Source organism: Lontra canadensis, unplaced genomic scaffold (genome assembly GCF_010015895.1).
Source record: "Lontra canadensis isolate GAN:19392208 unplaced genomic scaffold, GSC_riverotter_1.0 scaffold4, whole genome shotgun sequence".
In the NCBI taxonomy this organism is placed as follows: domain Eukaryota; kingdom Metazoa; phylum Chordata; class Mammalia; order Carnivora; family Mustelidae; genus Lontra; species Lontra canadensis.
Window position 1 is genome coordinate 33,898,298 of NW_022630998.1, and position 18,431 is coordinate 33,916,728.

Sequence of the window (18,431 nt, forward strand, 5' to 3'; positions counted from 1 at the left end):
TAACTGTAGAAAAGAGAAAAGCAATAGACTCCTTCAGGTAATCACGTCTTCTTGCTGTTCAAAGCCATGGTCATCCTTAGATGTCTGCCTTGCAGTACCACTAATAATCCTGCATAATAAACAACCACGATACCTCAGTGACATACAACAGCGACCATTTGTTGGGTCACGTGTCTGCGGGGGGCCGGCTAGGCAGCTCTGCTGGGGTGCTTTGCGCATGGAGGGTTTGGCTGGCTGTTGTTGGCTGGGTGGCGAGGTGACTCAGCTCAGCTGCTCGCTCGGCCCATCCTCCAGCAGGCCAGCCCGGACTTGTGCTCATGCCATGTTAAAGGAACACAAGAGAGGCTACATCCTCTGCAAAAGATTGCTGATGTCGCATAGCCAAGCCCAGACTCAAGGAGTGGGGAGATAGACCGCCACTTTAGTGACAGGATGTTGGGACGGGGAGTGTGGCAGATAGTACCCTTGTCCTGGTCTCAGCTGGTATGAGGCTAACTCTGTAGACAGGGTAAACTTCCACAATAGCAATCCCAACAAGACTTATGAGTTATAACCAACAAAGTCAAATCTTTGCCCCCATGAAAGATCTAGAGAAAGATCTCTTTATTAGAGTGGTTTATAACAAAAAGCGTTTGTCACAAAGTTGTTTTTTCTTTGTTCGTTTTTTTACTTTTTAGGCAAGTGCTGGGAGATGATTCTCTGTGGATCTCTCGTTTTTTTTCTGTGTTTAGGAGCAAAGGCACTAACAACCATTTGTTCCTAATTATATCTTCCCATATGTTTGTATAGCAAAATGGCCTTGGGAGACAGAGATAGGGGCTCCCTGTGGAGCAGACAGCAGGGGCAGGGGATGTCTCCTTCCTGAGCAAAAGTCAGGCAAATTTGCTTACTCCCATTATAAAAATTCAAGTTCCAAGCTCAGGATTTCTCAACTGTGGCACAAAGGCATTTTGTGTACAGGTGACAGTCACCTGTGTCCCTCAGCATTGCCCCTGTTGGGTGTGGAGCAAGGGACATCAATGCAGATATGAAGCTCATGCTGCTTGCTCTACCACAAATGATAAAATTCCTTGTCTCTGACTCAGGAATCTCACGTATCCTGACGGCATCTGTGAAACCATGGTAGACTGGCTTGTTAGTTTGCAGTTAGGGCAAAGTTCCAGACCCTTCATGATTCTTGACAAGGTAAGTAATATCCTAGCAGGCTAGCCATGGCTCTTGCTCCCAGGAACATCATGATCTATTAGCCATTGCCATAGACCTCTGTTTGCTGGTCAAAATACACTGATTGCTGTCTGGGTCCTGCTGCTCACCATAGTAATTCTGCCTCCTTTGCTCTGATGGTTAACTGCCACCATCTGTTCTCTGTCATTTTAGAATTCTGTCATTTCCACTGATACTAGGGAGCCTATCTCCATGACAGTAGCTCCTACTGTCAGCCCTGCTCCCTACCAAGGACAACCACCATCAGAGTTCTCTAGGAGGTCAGTGCCTCCTCACATGTAATGCTCATGGCCTTAATGAAGGGAACATTCCTTCTGCCTTCCTGAGGAATACAGGACATTAGTAGACCCTGTGGTCTCACATAGTAAATCTCTTCTCACATTCCCACAGACCTAAGCTTTCCGACCTCTTCATTAAGACAATGCTTAAGGCAATTCCAGCATTTCCACCTCATTTCCTGTGGCCATTGTTTGGTCCAAACTTCAAGAAACTGTTACAACAATATATTTGGATCATTCCTGGTTATCCTTTCCCTGATAGTCAAACTATGGGAGAGGGCTCCCGTAGCAGTAACTGCCCCCACTCCAGCCTGATAATCTGCCCTTGCTACCAATTCCACCCCCTCCCCAGCCCCCTGCCCATCTGATTCTTTTACGATCCACACCCACATGTGATTCTTGGCTTTTCCTGGTACGTGTGAACCAAGTCACGATGTCTTTCACGTGGACAATTTTTATTCCTGGAGGAGGAGCCATGTTTTCCAGTCAGACTGCTGCAACCTCATTGTTGTTATTCTCTGAAGAGAGTCAGAGTCAGGGTTATGCTCAAGAAGGTAGACATCAAGTGGGGCGTCAGTACCAACTCTGGGCAAGGGCAGTTGGCTCTCCTCTAGCCAGGGAGAGGGTACAGGGGAGGATGAAGATCTGTGCTTCTCAGGCTCATCTGTCCAAACATCCCCAGCCACATTGCAGGGTCTTAGCTTTTTCCTACTCTGACTCTGACTTAAGACATTCATTGAAGCTGAGGGGCACCTGGGTGGCTTAGTCATTAAGCATCTGCCTTCAGCTCAGGTCCTGATCTCAGGGTCCTAGGATCAAGCCCCCCATTGGGCTCCCTGTTCAGCAGGGAGCTTGCTTCTCCTTCTCCCACTGCCCTTGCTTATGCTCCCTCTCTCTCTCTCTCTCTCTCTCTCTCTCTCTCTGTTAAATAAAATAATAAATCTAAAAAAAAAAATGAAATTCTTTGAAGCTGTGAGTTGATTTTCTTTGCTGCTTTTGCCACTGTTATAATTAGATCCTGGGACCAATTTTGAGCACATTCACCTCAGTAACTGCTGGAGGCCTTCGAGCTTTCATATCACACCTTGGGTTGGTAATTAGCAGGGTATGGTTTTTCATGGCTTCCAGAGAGTTAAAATCAGACCAGCTCCCCAATGTCCGTAATTTTCACCTCCACTCCATTCACATGTCCTAGCTGCCACATACCCCAGTGTTCACCGTCTACCTGTACCCGTACAGGTGAGAGTCTGTGACTGGGACGCTGCTATATGCCTCGGGTTATCCCTACCTCACTCCAAAATCCCATCCCTAGACTCTGCTGTTTGGGACCAGAGCTACCATGGGTTTGTATTTGAGTCAATTTACGGATCTTCAAGTCAATATGACTTATGACTTATGACTATTTGCGTGTCAGTACCACACAGTTTTGTGTATTTTATTTTAATAATATGTTTATTATCAGAGAAATCTTGTGCTCTCATCACTTTTCTCTTTCAAAATAGTAAGCTTGTTTGCTTTAAATTTAAATGTGATGGTAGGCCCATATGTAGGGGGGAGATCTAACTCTCCAACCTAGCTCATATGTTCTTCTCAGGCCCCGGTCCTGAGTCAGGTTCTCTTTGCTCTTCATGCACGCTTAGAAGATGGTTTACAGAAACATGAGCCCACTTCATCCGTCCCCCTTTGGCAAGGCCTTCCCTAAAGGCCTCCACCAATAGTGCTTCCAAGTTCTAGAGGGATCCACCCTCCTCTGGGCTTGAAGTACTTTTCTTGTTCAAGTTCTCAGAATAAGTTCTGAGGTTTGATGTTTTCCTTAAACTAATGTCAAATAACAGGTCTGTAATTTTCCCAAATTTCAGAGCATTTTCCCCCAGCTTCCTGGCTGGCTCAGACTTGTGAAAATATTCTCCATGTCAACCTTGCTTCCTCTAACATTGTGCAAGACAGTGTGTGGCAAAGCCTTAGCATATAAAACGTTTCTGACATTTTCACTCTGCAACTTGCCAATTTTTCATTTGATTCTTTTCCTTTTTATAAAGACAAATTAGAACGCAATCACTCCATAACCTTTGGCTGTATTATTTCTTTATCCTTTGTACTACCCAGTCCTACTCCTCTGTCCATCACTTTTTATTAATTTTGGATGGTTTGGTATTTGCCTTTGTGCTCTGCTAAGAGAACCACTGATTTTTGAATAGATCTCGAAATGTTGGAAGTGTTTGGTGACATAGCTGGTCTTGGTATTGCCACTAAAGGCATTAGACATTGCCTTGCAAGTGGCTTTATCGTCTCAGTCTTTGATGATGGAAATAAAGATTGCTGCCAACTGTTGGCAAAGACCTTCAGAGTTATCATCTGCCTATTTATGACAACAAGAGCCCGGAGTGACCTGTTGAATGTCCTACTGAGCCACTGACGCGTTCAATTTCAACTCTAAAAAATAGGATATGGTATAATGGAAAGAGAATTTTGGATGGAGAGTCAGAAAATCTGAATGTAGTCTTGATGTGCTCTATCTACATAGAATTTCTCACCAGGCTCTGGACAGAAAGGTGACTGAATAACTCATAAATCAGAGGTTGTAGCATGTAGACCATTCTATATTGTCCCTAATTGTTAAGAGCCAGAGATTAGAGCATAGTGAAGGCTACCTGACCATTTTCCCTTTCTTCCTCACAAACCGTTGCCCAGATTTTTACCGTTTCTGTAGTACACAGCACTTGAGAAATAAGTGGCCAAAGGACTAACAGTGGAAAAGAGAGGGAAAAAAAAATCAAGTCATTCTCAAGCCGGAGAACTAAATTGTTAGACAGTTGGTAGTTGCCTATAAATATGTAGGAAGGATGATGGTGAGGATGAGCTCAGCCAATCCTCTAGCCCCAGAGATGGTGCCAAGAGGACAGCTGGAAGGAAACTTTTGTCTGGGAGCTAAGGTGCTTACTGCTTGCCTACTTGGATCCTGTCAAGCTGATCTGCCTAGCCACATGTCTTTCCTTACTTAGGTCATCTCTGTGTGTCTCTGCCTCTGCAGAAGTGAGGAGCTAGTTCTTTCTCAGTGGATTATGGTAGGTCTCATGGTGACGCTTCAAGGTGAAGGAAATATATCAAAAAAAGAAACTCACCCGAATTTCTCAGCAGCGTAGAAATTGCACTGGAAATGACTCAGCAATTCTGAGATGAAAACTTGAGAGAGCATTAATTTGGAAAATAGATTTTTCCGTTGCTTGGGCTGGGCTGCAAGTGAGACCATCTTCCATTTCCCTCTGAAATCGACAAATTCTATGATTCTCATGAGAGGGGTTAATATGAGCAGCAGCTGAGGAAAGAGTATGGTGAGGGGTGAGGAGACAGATAGCTAAATAGTAGTAAGAGCTGCATGACAACTCCCAGGTATGTGGGCTGACTCACTGGCCACTCAAGCAAGATTTAGTCCAGGGCAAACATTTGTAGGGAAAAAGGAAATGTCTCATGGACACTCACCCATTTCATCCCAGGCTAAGTCATCCTTAGTTCCTTCAGATTCATTCATGACTTTTACCTTCCTGGATATTCAGGAGAAGCGGGGGTCCCGAGTCCAACTAGAAATTCTTTTTGAGGTCATTTTATTTATTCTCGATTTTTGTGTAGTGGGTCAGCCTCCCACTGGTGAGTCACTGCATCTCAGGCGGGCCTTCCAGCCACATCTGCCTCAGCCAGGGAGGCCCCAACTTCCCACTAACCACAGGAGTAATTGGGGGGGGGGCGGCATTCTCTCTCCCACGTTTGAGTGCATCTGCACGGGGCTGAGGAGAAGTCCTGCGTACACCTCATCTCAATATATCTTATCCAGCTTTCCCTCCCTAGTGGTGAGGAAATTCACTCACATTTACTTTTTTTTTTTTTTAATTAACATATAACATATTATTTGTTTCAGGGGTACAGGTCTGTGAATCATCGGTCTTACACAATTCACAGCACTCACCATAGTATGTACCCTCCCCGATGTCTATCCCCCAGCCACCTCATCCCTCCCACCCCCTTCCACTCCAGCAACCCTCAGTTTGATTCCTGAGATTAAGAGTCTCTTATTGTTTGTCTCCCTCTCAGTTTTGTCTTGTTTCATTTTCCCCTTCCTTCCCCTATGATCCTCTGTCTTATTTCTCAAATTCCTCATAATAATGAGGTCATATGATAATTGTCTTAATCTGACTGACTTATTTCGCTTAGCATAATACCTTCTAATTCTATCTAATTCTATCCATGTCATTGCAAATGGCAAGATTTCCATTTTGCTGGCTGTGTAATATTCCACTGTATATGTATACTACATCTTCTTTATCCTTTCATCTGTCAATGGACATCTGGGCTTTCACATTTAATTGCTCTCACATTTACTCTTGATGGAGTATTTGGAATCCCATAATCTGACAACGTTCATTTCAATTTACTTTCCACACTTTTTGTCTGACTCAATATTTGAAGTTGAAAGAACATGGGAAATGTGACATCTGCGCATAAGCTCATTTTGGGGAAAAAAACCAGTTTTCTTTAATCTGATAAAGGAAACCTACCATAATCCACTGAGAATGAAGAAGTACATAATGGAATATTACCCAGCAGTAAGAATAAAGGAATTATGGTTTGCAACAAAATAGATAAGTCTTAGAAACAAAGTTGAACAACGAAAAATAATTCCCAGAGTCTCTCCATATAAGAGTACAGCAATTTTATAAAGATCCAATCTAGTTACATGAACTATTTAGATAGATATTTTAGTAGCATATAGGTACAAAACAGTGTGCCTTTGTATCAGTTTCCTGTAGTTGCTGTAACAAATGATCACAAACCTGGTGACTTAGAACAACAATAATCATTCTCTCACAGTTCTACAGCCAGAAGTCTGAAATCCATTTTACTAGGTTGAAATCAAGTTTTCGGCAGGGCTGTGCTTCCTTCCTAGGAAAGAATTCATCCTTTGCATCTTCCAGCTTCTGGAGCCTGCCAACATTCCTTGGCCACATTGCTCTAGTGTCTGCCGCTGTGGTCACGTTGCTTTCTCCTCTCCTGTAGTCAGATCTCTCTCTGTGATTTCCAAAGGATTGTATTTAAGCCCACTTGGTTGACCCAAGATAATTTCCTCATCTCAAAATCCTTAATTTAATCTCACCTGCTGTGTTTGTCATATAAGGTAATAATCACAGGTTCCTGGGATTAGTGTATATTTGGAGTTCATTACTTAGCCGACCACTCTCTTGGTGGGGGAAGCAGAGGGTAGAATTGGGTTTGATATGCTCTAGTTTTTAAATTGGGTGATGTGTTAACAGGTGTTTGTCTTACTGTGCTTTGAACTTAAGTAGATTTTATGTGCATGTGTATATATATGTATACACAAACATACACATACACACATATACATACCTACACATAATACCTATTTTTTTTTCTTTTTACTTAGAGGGTGAAAAAGGAAGGTAGCAAGGTGTTCCTGATCTTTCAAAAAAAGAAATAATGCAGTAGCAACTGCTGGTGAGGATGTGGAGACATTGGCTCTCATACACAGCTAGTGGAATTATAGAATGTTACAGTCACTCTGGCAAACACTGATGCAGTTTCTTACAAAGCTAGACATACTCTTGCTATATGACATAGCAATTGCACTCCTGGGAATTTATACCAGAGAAATGGAACACGTATGTGTACACAGAACCTGGACACAATGCTCACAGTAACTTTATTTGTAACAGCCAAACACTGGAAACAAGGAAAACGTCCTTCACTGTGTGAATGACTAAACTATTGTATTTAATTACTGATGCAGGTAAAAACTTAGAGGGACCGCAGAGATATGTCAAATGAAAAAAAGCCCATCACAGAAGGTCATGTATTGTATGAATCTATTTATATTGCATTCTCAAAATGACAGAATTAAAGAGATGGGAAAGATATCAGTGCTTGCAAGGGAGTGGGATGGGGGCAGAGGGGGCGAGTGGGAGTATAACAGGGCAGGAGGTAGAAAAGTGGTGGCTATGACCACAAACAGGTAGCAAGAGGGAGACCTTTGTGGTGATGGAATATTCTGGATCCTGATCTTGGTGGTCGTTTCAGAAGCCTATGCATGTAACGAAATGGAACTGAACTATATGCGCACATTGAATCAATGTATAGTTATATAAGATGTATGTAACCGTTAGAGGAAACGGGGTAAATGTTACATGGGAATTCTCTTCTCTATTCTGTCTTTGTAGCTTCCTGTGAACCTAGATTTAAATTCACAAAGCTAAATAAAGTTTAAAACTGTCAGAAGGGGAAAAAAAGTGAAGAAGTGAAAAGCTGCGATTGCTTCTTTCCTCCCAAAGTCACCACAAAACCCAACTTCTGCACTAATACCACCTTTGGTTTTCCCTGAATCATCCTTCGTAACAGTTCCAAAGCAGTTCCAAAACAGGTCTAAATTAGAGCACCCGCTGTTGTTCAGCATCATTGCTGTTTACCTCATTCCCTGTGCAACTGTTTCTTCTGAGAGTCATCGCTTAAAATGTCTTTCGCTCCTTTCTCCCTGCTTGTGTCTGCGTGACCTTTCCCTAGCTCCCGTCGCCCTGCTCTATCTTGAGCAAGCCCTCACCTGATCTTCCTCCAATAGTCTGTTTGTCAGTGCGGGAAGCAAACCCTGGGTTTCTTCCCTGTCTTGACCTGCTGCCACTTTCCTCCTCTGCAGCCTGCTTTTTTGTCTCTGTCTAAGCCTACCTTGCTGTCCTTGATCACAGACACTGACCACCAGGCAGCAGGTTGAAAATATTTTCTGATAAAAGCAGTCCACTGAATTTTATGTATTTTCTCTCCTTCTTTTATTTTCATATTTGGATCTCCCTTAGCCAGCTGGTCAATAATAATTCCTTGTTTTTCGCTTCTCTTCCCACAAGTCAGTTGCAGCCAGGATCAAGACTATTGCCTGAACAGTCCAGGTTCATTTCAACATTTCAACTTCGAGGGGGGCGGTGGTGGGAGGATAGTAAGTGAAGGACAGACTTACTGATCAGGAACTCCCAGCTCATGACACACTGGATCAGAATGGAGGGAGCTTGCAGCCCTGGAATAGGGCAATTTCAGGCCATTCTTCCCTTGGTATTTCTGCAGAGTCCAGCTAGGAGCCAATGCTGACGGATAGGCTTTCCATTTCCTGCCTAGGAGTTCTCTTTCTTTTTGTAAACTCATGTGTCCTAGTCTCATATTGTTACTTCATAAAATACATTTCTTGTTTCATAGACACAATCTCCTCTCCCATTTCTTTGAGGATATTAGATTTTTTTTTTTTTTAAATCTGTTCTCCTTATTATCTGGATTCCTTCCAGGTTCTATTTTTTTCCCCTCTTTATGGACGCTATGTTCTCTGTCCTTCAAGCTGAAGCTTTTCCTCAAATATCTGGTGATCCATAGTGCAATGATCAAATCCAAGACATTATACATAGGTCACATTAAAAGATGTACAAGTGGTAGGCTCTGTCTTAAGGGGATCAAGTGGTAAGCTGGCCTTTGAATTCAGGGTCCTACAAGGTCAGGATCTGTAGAACTTTTGGGGGAATCTTTAAGTTTTTTTTCAAAGAAGATTCTCATCTTCTGTCCCTGTGCCACAATCCTGGTTACCCTTGTTTTGAAAGCCAGGAGGGAAAGGGGCTGAGGGACTCTCCGTTTAGTAGGCAAATTTTTACTTAACCTCCCTGTGTTCAATAGAGCATCTCCTGTCCATCCTCACCTAGGATCTAACATGTGCCAATATACCAAAATGCGGAGGCTCTTATGTTCAAATTTCCAGAGAGTAAACATCTAGTTTCTGAGCTAGGGGGTGTGGGAAGGAGGTAGCTGCCTGCTGGAGGGGGGTGGGGAAAGACACAGGGTTCTTCATTTCTCTTTACCTTTATTCCAATTCTTGTGAACATTTGGGCATCCTTATAACACATTTAGGGAACATTGCAGTTCCAGTTCCTATGTTTAATAGCCATCCCAGCCTCCCACGGTTCTTTGATAATGCTGTTCCTTTCATGGTCCTGGGTGAGACAGAGGGCTGTGTGCATGGCAGGAGGACTCCGGGCCAGTTGTCTTCCCTGCCATCACTTGGTTTTGTGGTAGATATTTTAAGCTTTGGTACTCTGGGTGGAATAGGAGCAAACACTGGGTAATGTCATAACTTCCCAGCAAAAACTAAATCATAAGTTCTTGGATTTTTAATCTCGAAGGCTAAGGGTTGGCTGCCTAGAGTAAACATTTTCACTAAAAGCAAAAGAACAATCGTTTTGCAAGTGCATGACTGGGTTCTCTGCCTCCTCCATGAACGGTAAAATTGCTCAAGGTGTAAAGGACTTCAAGAGTGGTTCCATTCAACCACTCACACCAATCTTTGAGCCCCCACTCCCTGTCACCCCCCTCACTCCCAAGAAAGGAGGGCTGTAACCAGGCTTGAACACCTCTGGTGATGGACATTTACTCCTTAAGGCAGACTCTTTGCCCTTCACAACTTGAACTAGTCTTTTTTTTTTTTTTTAAGATTTTATTTATTTATTTGACAGACAGAGATCACAAGTAGGCAGAGAGGCAGGCAGAGAGAGAGGAGGAAGCAGGCTCCCCGCTGAGCAGAGAGCCCGATGTGGGACTCGATCCCAGGACCCTGAGATCATGACCCGAGCCGAAGGCAGAGGCTTTAACCCACTGAGCCACCCAGGCGCCCACAACTTGAACTAGTCTTATTTCTATCATCTGTGGCTTATTGAACCCCATTTATGGGTCCTTCTCTCTGCTAAGAGCTTTACAAATGTCTCGTTTAATCCTCACCACAGCCCTGGAACTTTTTTTTTTTTTTTTTTTTTTTTTTTAAGATTTTACTTATTTACTCAGAGAGCGCGTGTGTGCTCCTGTGCAGCAGGGGAGCAGTAGGCGGAGGAAGAAGCAGGTTCCCTGCTAAGCAGGGAGCCCAATGCGGGACTCGATCCTAGGACCCTGGGATCATGACCTGAGCTGAAAACAGAGGCTTAACCCACTGAGCCACCCAGGCATCCCAGCCCTGAAACTATTATTACTCCCATTTTGCAATTCACAAAACTCTGTAAGATTAACTGTTTGCCCAAGATCCCATATCTGGTGAGTCGCAAGGCCAACAGATGAGTAGCAGTTTATCCTGCTGTAACTCCTCATTCTTTCCATGTATTCCCTGTATTTCCAGCTCATAATACCCCTTCTCTATAGCTTTCACCTACTGGGGCTATTTCTGTCTCTTGGGAGCATAGAGAGAAAAGTCAAACCTCTCCTCCACATGAGCACTCTTCAGCTATTTCAAGATATTTATCTGATGTCCTTTCTACTCCAGGCTAAAGCCTTTAAAAACAAACAAGAAAAAAAAATAAAGAAAGAAAGAAAGAAAGAAAGAAAGAAAGAAAGAAAGAAAGGAAGGAAGGAAGAGAAAGAAAAGAAAAGGAGAAGAAGATCCCTATCTGTTTTAAAGGAATTAAGTGTATTTCTCCCTTCAGTTTCTAAGTTCTTTTCCTGCTTACAGCATTATGGGACTGCTGGCTTAGCCTCATCCTAGAACAAACACGGAATCTCTTCAGTGTGTGGTTGGAAGGTGCAGCCCAGAGAATGGCTATGACTCTGCCCCAGACCCACCTTTGTGAAGGGCCCAGGTGGGCCTGTGTGAGCTGCGAGCCTCTGGGACATCCACCCCTGAAGTTCCACCACTCTTAATGGAGTTCCTTCAGGAGGAGACCCAGTTGCGTCCCCATGCAAGATTAATTGCTTAATAAAAGAGCTCTTAAATAGCCTTTGTTGTGTGCCCTTACAGCAGCTTCAAGGGATACAATTCCCGTTGAGCAAATACCCTTATAAATTCCACCAGTAGCTTGGCTCCTTGGTTACAAGTAGGTTTGTTTTACAGTGTCGTTGCCCAAATATTCCTGATCACAACCTCCTGGGGAGTTTATTTAAACCACAGAGTCTCAGACCCCACTCCAGACCTCCTAAGTCAAAATCTGTTGCACGAAGGGATGGGAAACTGCAGCTTTAATAACCCTCTCCAAGGGACTCTTGGAAGAGTTTTCAAATTTGGAAAACACTGTCTTGAGGAGTTCATTGCCTACAATTTCATTCCTTGTCTTTAAAAACTGGAGTAGAAACAGAGCTAAAAGAAGATTGTGATGGTTAATTTTATGTGTCAACTTGGCTGGGCCATTGTGCTCAGATATGTGATCCAACATTGTTCTGGATATTTCTGTGGGGGTGTTTTTAGATGAAATTAATATTTAAATCAGTGAACTTTGAGGAAAGCAGATTGCTTTCCTTCATATGGGTGAGCCTTGTCCAATCAGTTGAATGCCTACAGAAAACAAAAAGGCTGACCTCCCTCAAGCAAGAGTAAAGTCCTCAGCAGGCAGCTTCAGTTTTGAACTGCAGCCCTGGATTTTCCATGAGGGGCATGCATAGAATGTCTGAGAAGAGGAAACATTAAGAGAGTTGTAGTATTCTCTTGAAGGGCTGAGGGGTGTTGAACACTAACTGCTGCTTTATGAGGGAAGAAAAGTGCCACAATGACGTTGCTGTAACCCTGCTGTGACAACAGCCCATAATCAAATAATTCTGGAAGGCAGCAGGGGCAGAGCTGGGCCTATTTTGAATGTTAGATTTGTGTTTAAGGAAGACTAACTGAGGTGTACTTTACACACAATAAAACCACCCTTTGAAAAGAGAATGTTGGATGAGTCTTGGCAAATGTATAAACTCCCGTCACCACTGTACCCAGCAAGATGTAGGATGTTTCCATTACCTCAAAAGTTCCCCATATCCCTTCTCATCAATTCCCTCTGTCCTTCCCAGCCCCACCCCCACCCCCAAGCACTGAGCTGTTTTCTGTCAGTATAGTTGTGAGCTTTCTAAAATTCCACATTAAAGGAATGCCATGGAATGTAGCTTTTTGTGTCTGGCCTCTTTTACTCCGTGTGACGCTTTTGAGGCTGGTCCACCCAACACCGTTGCATCTTCCAGTAGCTTCCCTTTGTCTTGCTCAGTAGTAATCCATCCTGTGGCCAGTCCACAGGCTACCCACGTACCTGGTGACAGGCATTGGGTTGTTTCCAGGTTGGGCTATTACGAATCACGCTGCTGTGAAGATTCCCACTCAGGCTTTAGCACAGACATGTATTTTCATTTCTTTTGGAGAAAGATCTAGGACTGGGATTGTTATATGCTAAGGGTATGTTTACTTTTATTGACCAATTATCTTTCAAAGTGGCTATATATTTTGCATTTACATCAGCCATGGGGTACTGGATTTTTTTTTGAGAAAGACAATTCCTCTTTGGATTGAACTGAATTGGCCTTTATTTTGGGTCATCTGCAAGGACAGAGAATTGGCTTTGTAAAAAGCTCTGCTTAAGAGTGCTGGAGTGGAGCGCCTGGGTGGCTCAGTGGGTTGGGCCTCTGCCTTCAGCTCGGGTCATGATCCCAGGGTCCTGGGATCGAGTCCCACTTTGGCTTCTCTGCTCAGTGGGGAGCCTGCTTCCTTCTCTCTCTCTGCCTGCCTCTCTGCCTACTTGTGATCTCTCTGTCAAATAAATCAATAAATTAAAAAAAAAAAAAAAAGAGTGCTGGAGTGACCGATTTGACAATATTGCTTTTCTGTGATTCAGAGAGAGTCACTAGGTCTCTCTAAGCCCCTCTCTCCCATTTGTAAAATGGTGCTAATAATCGTGCCTCTCGGCTTAGGAATGTGGTGAGGATTAATTGAGATAAAACATATAAGTGGTTAATATAGAACCTGGTCCATGATTAATATAAATTACGGTTGGCCCTTAAACAACACAGAGGTTGTCTGCTGAACCTCCCCGCCCATGTAGTCAAAAATCCACATATAGGGCGCCTGGGTGGCTCAGTGGGTTAAGCCTCTGCCTTAGGCTCAGGTCATGATCTCAAGGTCCTGGGATTGAGTCCCGCATCGGGCTCTCTGCTTGGCAGGGAGCCGGTTTCCTCCTCTCTCTCTGCCTACTTGTGATCTCTCTATGCCAAATAAATAAATAAAATCTTTTTAAAAAATATCCACATATAACTTGACTCCCCAAAACTTAACAATGAATAGCCTGCCCTTGACAGGAAGCCTTACTGATAACATAAATAGTTGATTAACACGTATTTTGTATGTTATCTGTATTATATACTGTATTCTTCCAAGAAAGTAAGCTGGAGAAAAGAATGTTATAGAGAAAATACATTTACAGCACTGCATGTATATTATTGAAAAAAAAATCTACATATGAGTGGACCCACACAGTTGAAACCCATGTTGTTCAAGGGACAACCATGCTGTTATTATTCCAAGTGCCTTCTTTGGAAAAGTACATTGCAGTAGGGTTTAACCATATGAGAACATATATACCACAGCCTTTACTCCTTCAAGGCTTCTTTTGGGCAATACTTTAGAACTCAAGAGAGACACAGGAAACTGGAAAGGATATCTCGTCATTGAAAAAAAAGGTATCTGTTGTTATTTGAAAAGATCAACCAGAAGTCTTTTTATATCCTTTCTAAACTTTCTGCTCTCAGTTTCCCAACCTGTGAAACAGGGCTGATAATTCTTGCCCTTCCTCTCTCACAGGCTTGATGTGGAGCTCAGGAAAAATGGGAACGTTATAAACTGTAAAATGTTGTGTACATATTTGCCACCAGTAAAAGCTTTGGAGGAGAACTTTTATAAGAGATGATTTAGTTAGAAATGATCAGATAACAGTATCCTTTACAAAAAATCCTTTTCTTATGTTACATAGGAAAAAATAAACTGATAGTTGGCAGAAGTTGCAACACAATGCTATGAGAATAAAAGATGGAAGGAAGTTTTGATATGGCAGGGAGCCTGGCTGGCTCCGTCGGTGGAGCGCGTGACTCTTCGTCCTGGGGTTGTGAGTTCGAGTCCCACATGGGGCATAGAGAGTGCTTAAATAGAAAATCTTAAAAGAAAAAAAAAAGGGGGAAGGAAGATAGTGATACCAAGAAGCCCAAAGCCCGAACTACTTGCTTAGGTCTCAGACCAGCACTATTGTAGAAAGGAGCACACTCCTGGCACCTTTCACACCCACCGCAGGTTGAAGCACTGAATTCCTGCGGTATTCCAGTCCCTACAGGAGAACTGTTTATCCATGTATGCACACAAACATTGGCTTTCAGTCACTTAGTTAGATGACACTTGAGTTTGAACATGATCATTTGGAATCCTTTTGGAAACTCTGTTTTGAAGGAAAAAGGCTGTTTGCACAATGCTATTTTTGACAGCACCATGAACATTTTAATAGAAATATAAATAAATTATTCAGTTCTCCACTGGAACCACGTGGGGGACTAGAACATAAAGCACAGCGTCGCGTTTGGAAGCAGAGGGCTTATGGGTGCTCAGAATAGAAAAGATGCCTTCCATGGCATAAGCACTTCTAGTTAAAGCCTCTAGTTAAGCACTTCTAGTTAAAGCCTCTGCCTTCGGCTCAGGTCATGATCCCAGGGTTCTGGGATCGAGCCCTGCATTGGGCTCTCTGCTCAGCAGGGAGCCTGCTTCCTCCTCTCTCTCTGCCTGCTTCTCTGCCTACTTGTGATCTCTGTCTGTCAAATGAATAAATAAAATCTTAAAAAAAAAATTCTTTGGAGCAAAATCAAGCAAAGGACATGGGCGGGAGAGAATGACCACTTTATCTAGGACTCGAAAACTCTATGGATTGCCAGTGTACCAGGGTATGAGGAACACCTGCAGAAAGAATCCAGCGCTTGACCCATACCCGATAAGCGAGGATATCTGGAAAGGAGTACAGGGATCTTCCCTTTAATTGGTCTCCCTGCAAATGATTCTGATGCACATGGTCAGAGACACTGCAATGATGTAATGTCATCAGTCAGACCATTCTCTTCTGGAAAGATCCAGTGCCCTGATTTAAAACTAAGGGTTTTTGTTTGTTTGTTTGTTTGTTTTATTTTGTTTTTTAATCACCTTTCACTTACAATAGAAAATCCTACTTAAAACTATGAGCCATCTTAGAGGCTCTTCTTCTGCAAAGTCTAAAATAAAAAACAGAAATGCTCACCCATCTAATCGAATCAACGCTGCCTGAAAGAATAGTGGCGGCTGTTCTGTCTTCCACCCCATGATTTGGAGAGAGCGTTTTAATTCTTCTTAAAGTAGTAGGAAAAGATTGGATGATTAGAAATCAGCGGGCTCCTCCTCTGTGGGCCCTCTTGAAAACAAATATAAAACCTTTGGTTTGGGGCCCAACCGAGAAATGTTTAAATGTCCACACGCACGATCAGATAATCCCCAGAATGCCTTTCCCTCTGGCCTAACTCAATTCAGATAACTGTGTTTGTCTGTGAGAAACCCTCAGAGAAAACATTTGGGCCAAATGATCTCATGCCTGGATTTTGCAAAACAATATGTGCACAAAACCAGAATTTATATCCTTCTCAAGTGGGTGCCATTCCCAAATCCAGCCCCAGGATTTCTCCAACGATGTGGCTGCTTGGCCATGTTCGCGTCACTTCCTAGGCCTCCAGGCCCCTGGCCACCACACAGGCCACATAAAGAAGCCGTTCTGTACTATTTCTATGAATGGCATCTTTTTAAATGATTTTACACTTACCTCACCCATTGTGCTATCCCAGATTTTTTTTTTTAAAGATTTTATTTATTTATTCAACAGAGAGATCACAAGTAGGCAGAGAGGCAGGCGGGGGGGTGGGGGAAGCAGGCTCCCTGCTGAGCAGAGAGCCTGATGCGGGGCTCGATCCCAGGACCCTGAGATCATGACCTGAGCTGAAGACAGAGGCTTAACCCACTGTGCCACACAGGTGCCCCTATCCCAGATGTTTTTAAAAAGGAGGATCCACTTGACCAAAAGTGATGTTTTGTTCTTCCTCAGAATGATATAGATTTTTCTGTTGTGTCCAACGGAGAGAAAAACCAAAGGTATGCCGTGGTCGTTATGCCCAACGCTCCCTGGAGAGGCTAGGCTTGTCTCTTAGAACAAAATGCTGCAGATTCATTTGCTGCCTTGGAATACTAGCTCCTTTTGGGCCCCTGTTTGCAGGAAGGGCACACGGAGGACTCAGCTTGTACCTCTTCTTTTCCAGGGAGATTGAAGAAGCAGGAAAATTTGTTCTGGCTTGAACCTCTGCTTGAACACTTTTTGGTGCTTGAAGTTATTAGACTACATCTTGTGGTTGCAAAGCTCTCACATTGTCTCCCTGGTTGTCACTTCCAGAAGGGTCACCCTCCACATGGGATCTGTGATCTCTACGTATATTTTCATTTTCATGTTAGGAAAAGACTTAGGGAGAGTTCCCCTGTGTCTGTCTGTGGGAAAGAGGCAGCAGTTTCCAGACAGGTGTACTTAAAAAAAGTATGCTGGAGGCTGGTCTGGCTTCCTGGAGGGAGGCAGGGGGACTAGCCTAGGGACTAGCGGATGACACCTCTGAGCCCAACCTTCCCCAACATTGCCTGTTTCAAGTATCTCCTTGTGTGTTGTTACAGGGTCTAAAATCCCACCGGAAGTGTATTTGAGTTGACAGATTTCCTCTTTAAGAGGCCAGATAAGAATGGGGTGGGGCCTAGAATGTTCTTCCTGTGGCTCTTATTACCTTACTCACCTGGTTCTATAAAAATGAGATAACAAAAAAAAAAAAAAAAAAGAAGAAGTAATACCCTTTGCAGAAACCTTTTCTACTCTTGGATCATTGGCGCTTCTATGTGCCCTGATAGGCTAGGACTGCGGTGTCAAAACTTGCTGGTGGTTAGTGTTCTCTGCAGGCCTCTCTGAAGGTAAGAACTGTGTATTATTCATCATTTTGTCGCCAATACGGGCCCAACACACAGCGGTTACTCTATAAACAGTAGCTGAATGAGCTCCAGTATCCTCACCTGTAAAATGGGGATGACACTGGTAATGATGCCTTTCTCGGGGTGTCTGTGAACATAAGAGGAGATCGTTTATCTCAAACTGTTGCTAAACTGTAAAGCACTATGCAAATAGAAGTCATTATAGTAACTTGCCAGGAGGTGGGAGGGAAGTCTCAAAGAGGTGCATAGAAACCTCACCACTTTGAATATTTTCCTGAGGCCTGTTCTAAGTGATTGCACGTCGAAGAGGCTATGCACAGGGCTTGGCTCTCTCTTTATACAGAGATCCTGTGCCCTGTGTCAACTGGAAGGACTTAATCCCAAAGGTGTTCCCAGAATTCATCTTTCTATAGAATAACAAGAGGCTGGAAAATCAGATGTTACTTCTCACAGTATCTGTTTGGTAACCAGTTGTGGTGGATAATTGCATTAATTATTAAAGTGAAGAACCTGAGGTTGAAAGAAGCAAGGATTTACTCATTGCTCATGCGCACCATGATAAACTGGGAGCTTGGAGAGAATTGTAGAAGAGATGCCACTCACATCCCCTCCTTAGGGAACTTGAACCTCCCCGCCACCGCCCTCTCTGTCCATAACTTTCTAAAGCAAATTCATAACCGGACTGAGCCTATCTGGAGACTGTATTTCTCCCTGAGAGAAGGAGGGATTCATAGGACATCTGGCTTGTTGTCATGATGTCGATGTAAAACCTCATCCTGTAGTTCCCAGACTTGAGTATTAGATATCTTCAGATTTCAAGGCTTCCCCGAGACTGCCACTTTATGGTTAATGTTTTTACTATTTTTGCAGCTAGAACTTCAGAGGTCCTCCTCTTATACCTGCAAGGTCCTAGAACCCTGAGTTGTACTCATCCTTTCTTTTCCTCTGCTTGTCCTTAATCTTTTATCTTCTTTTTCCAAGTATTCTATCATTTTTCACTTTTGCTTTTCTTTCTACCAACTTCTTCCTTGCTTTTTAGAAAATTTCCTTTCCAATTTTTTCCATTTTTAAAAATGGCCCTCTGAAACCTGCAACCACGGAGGAAA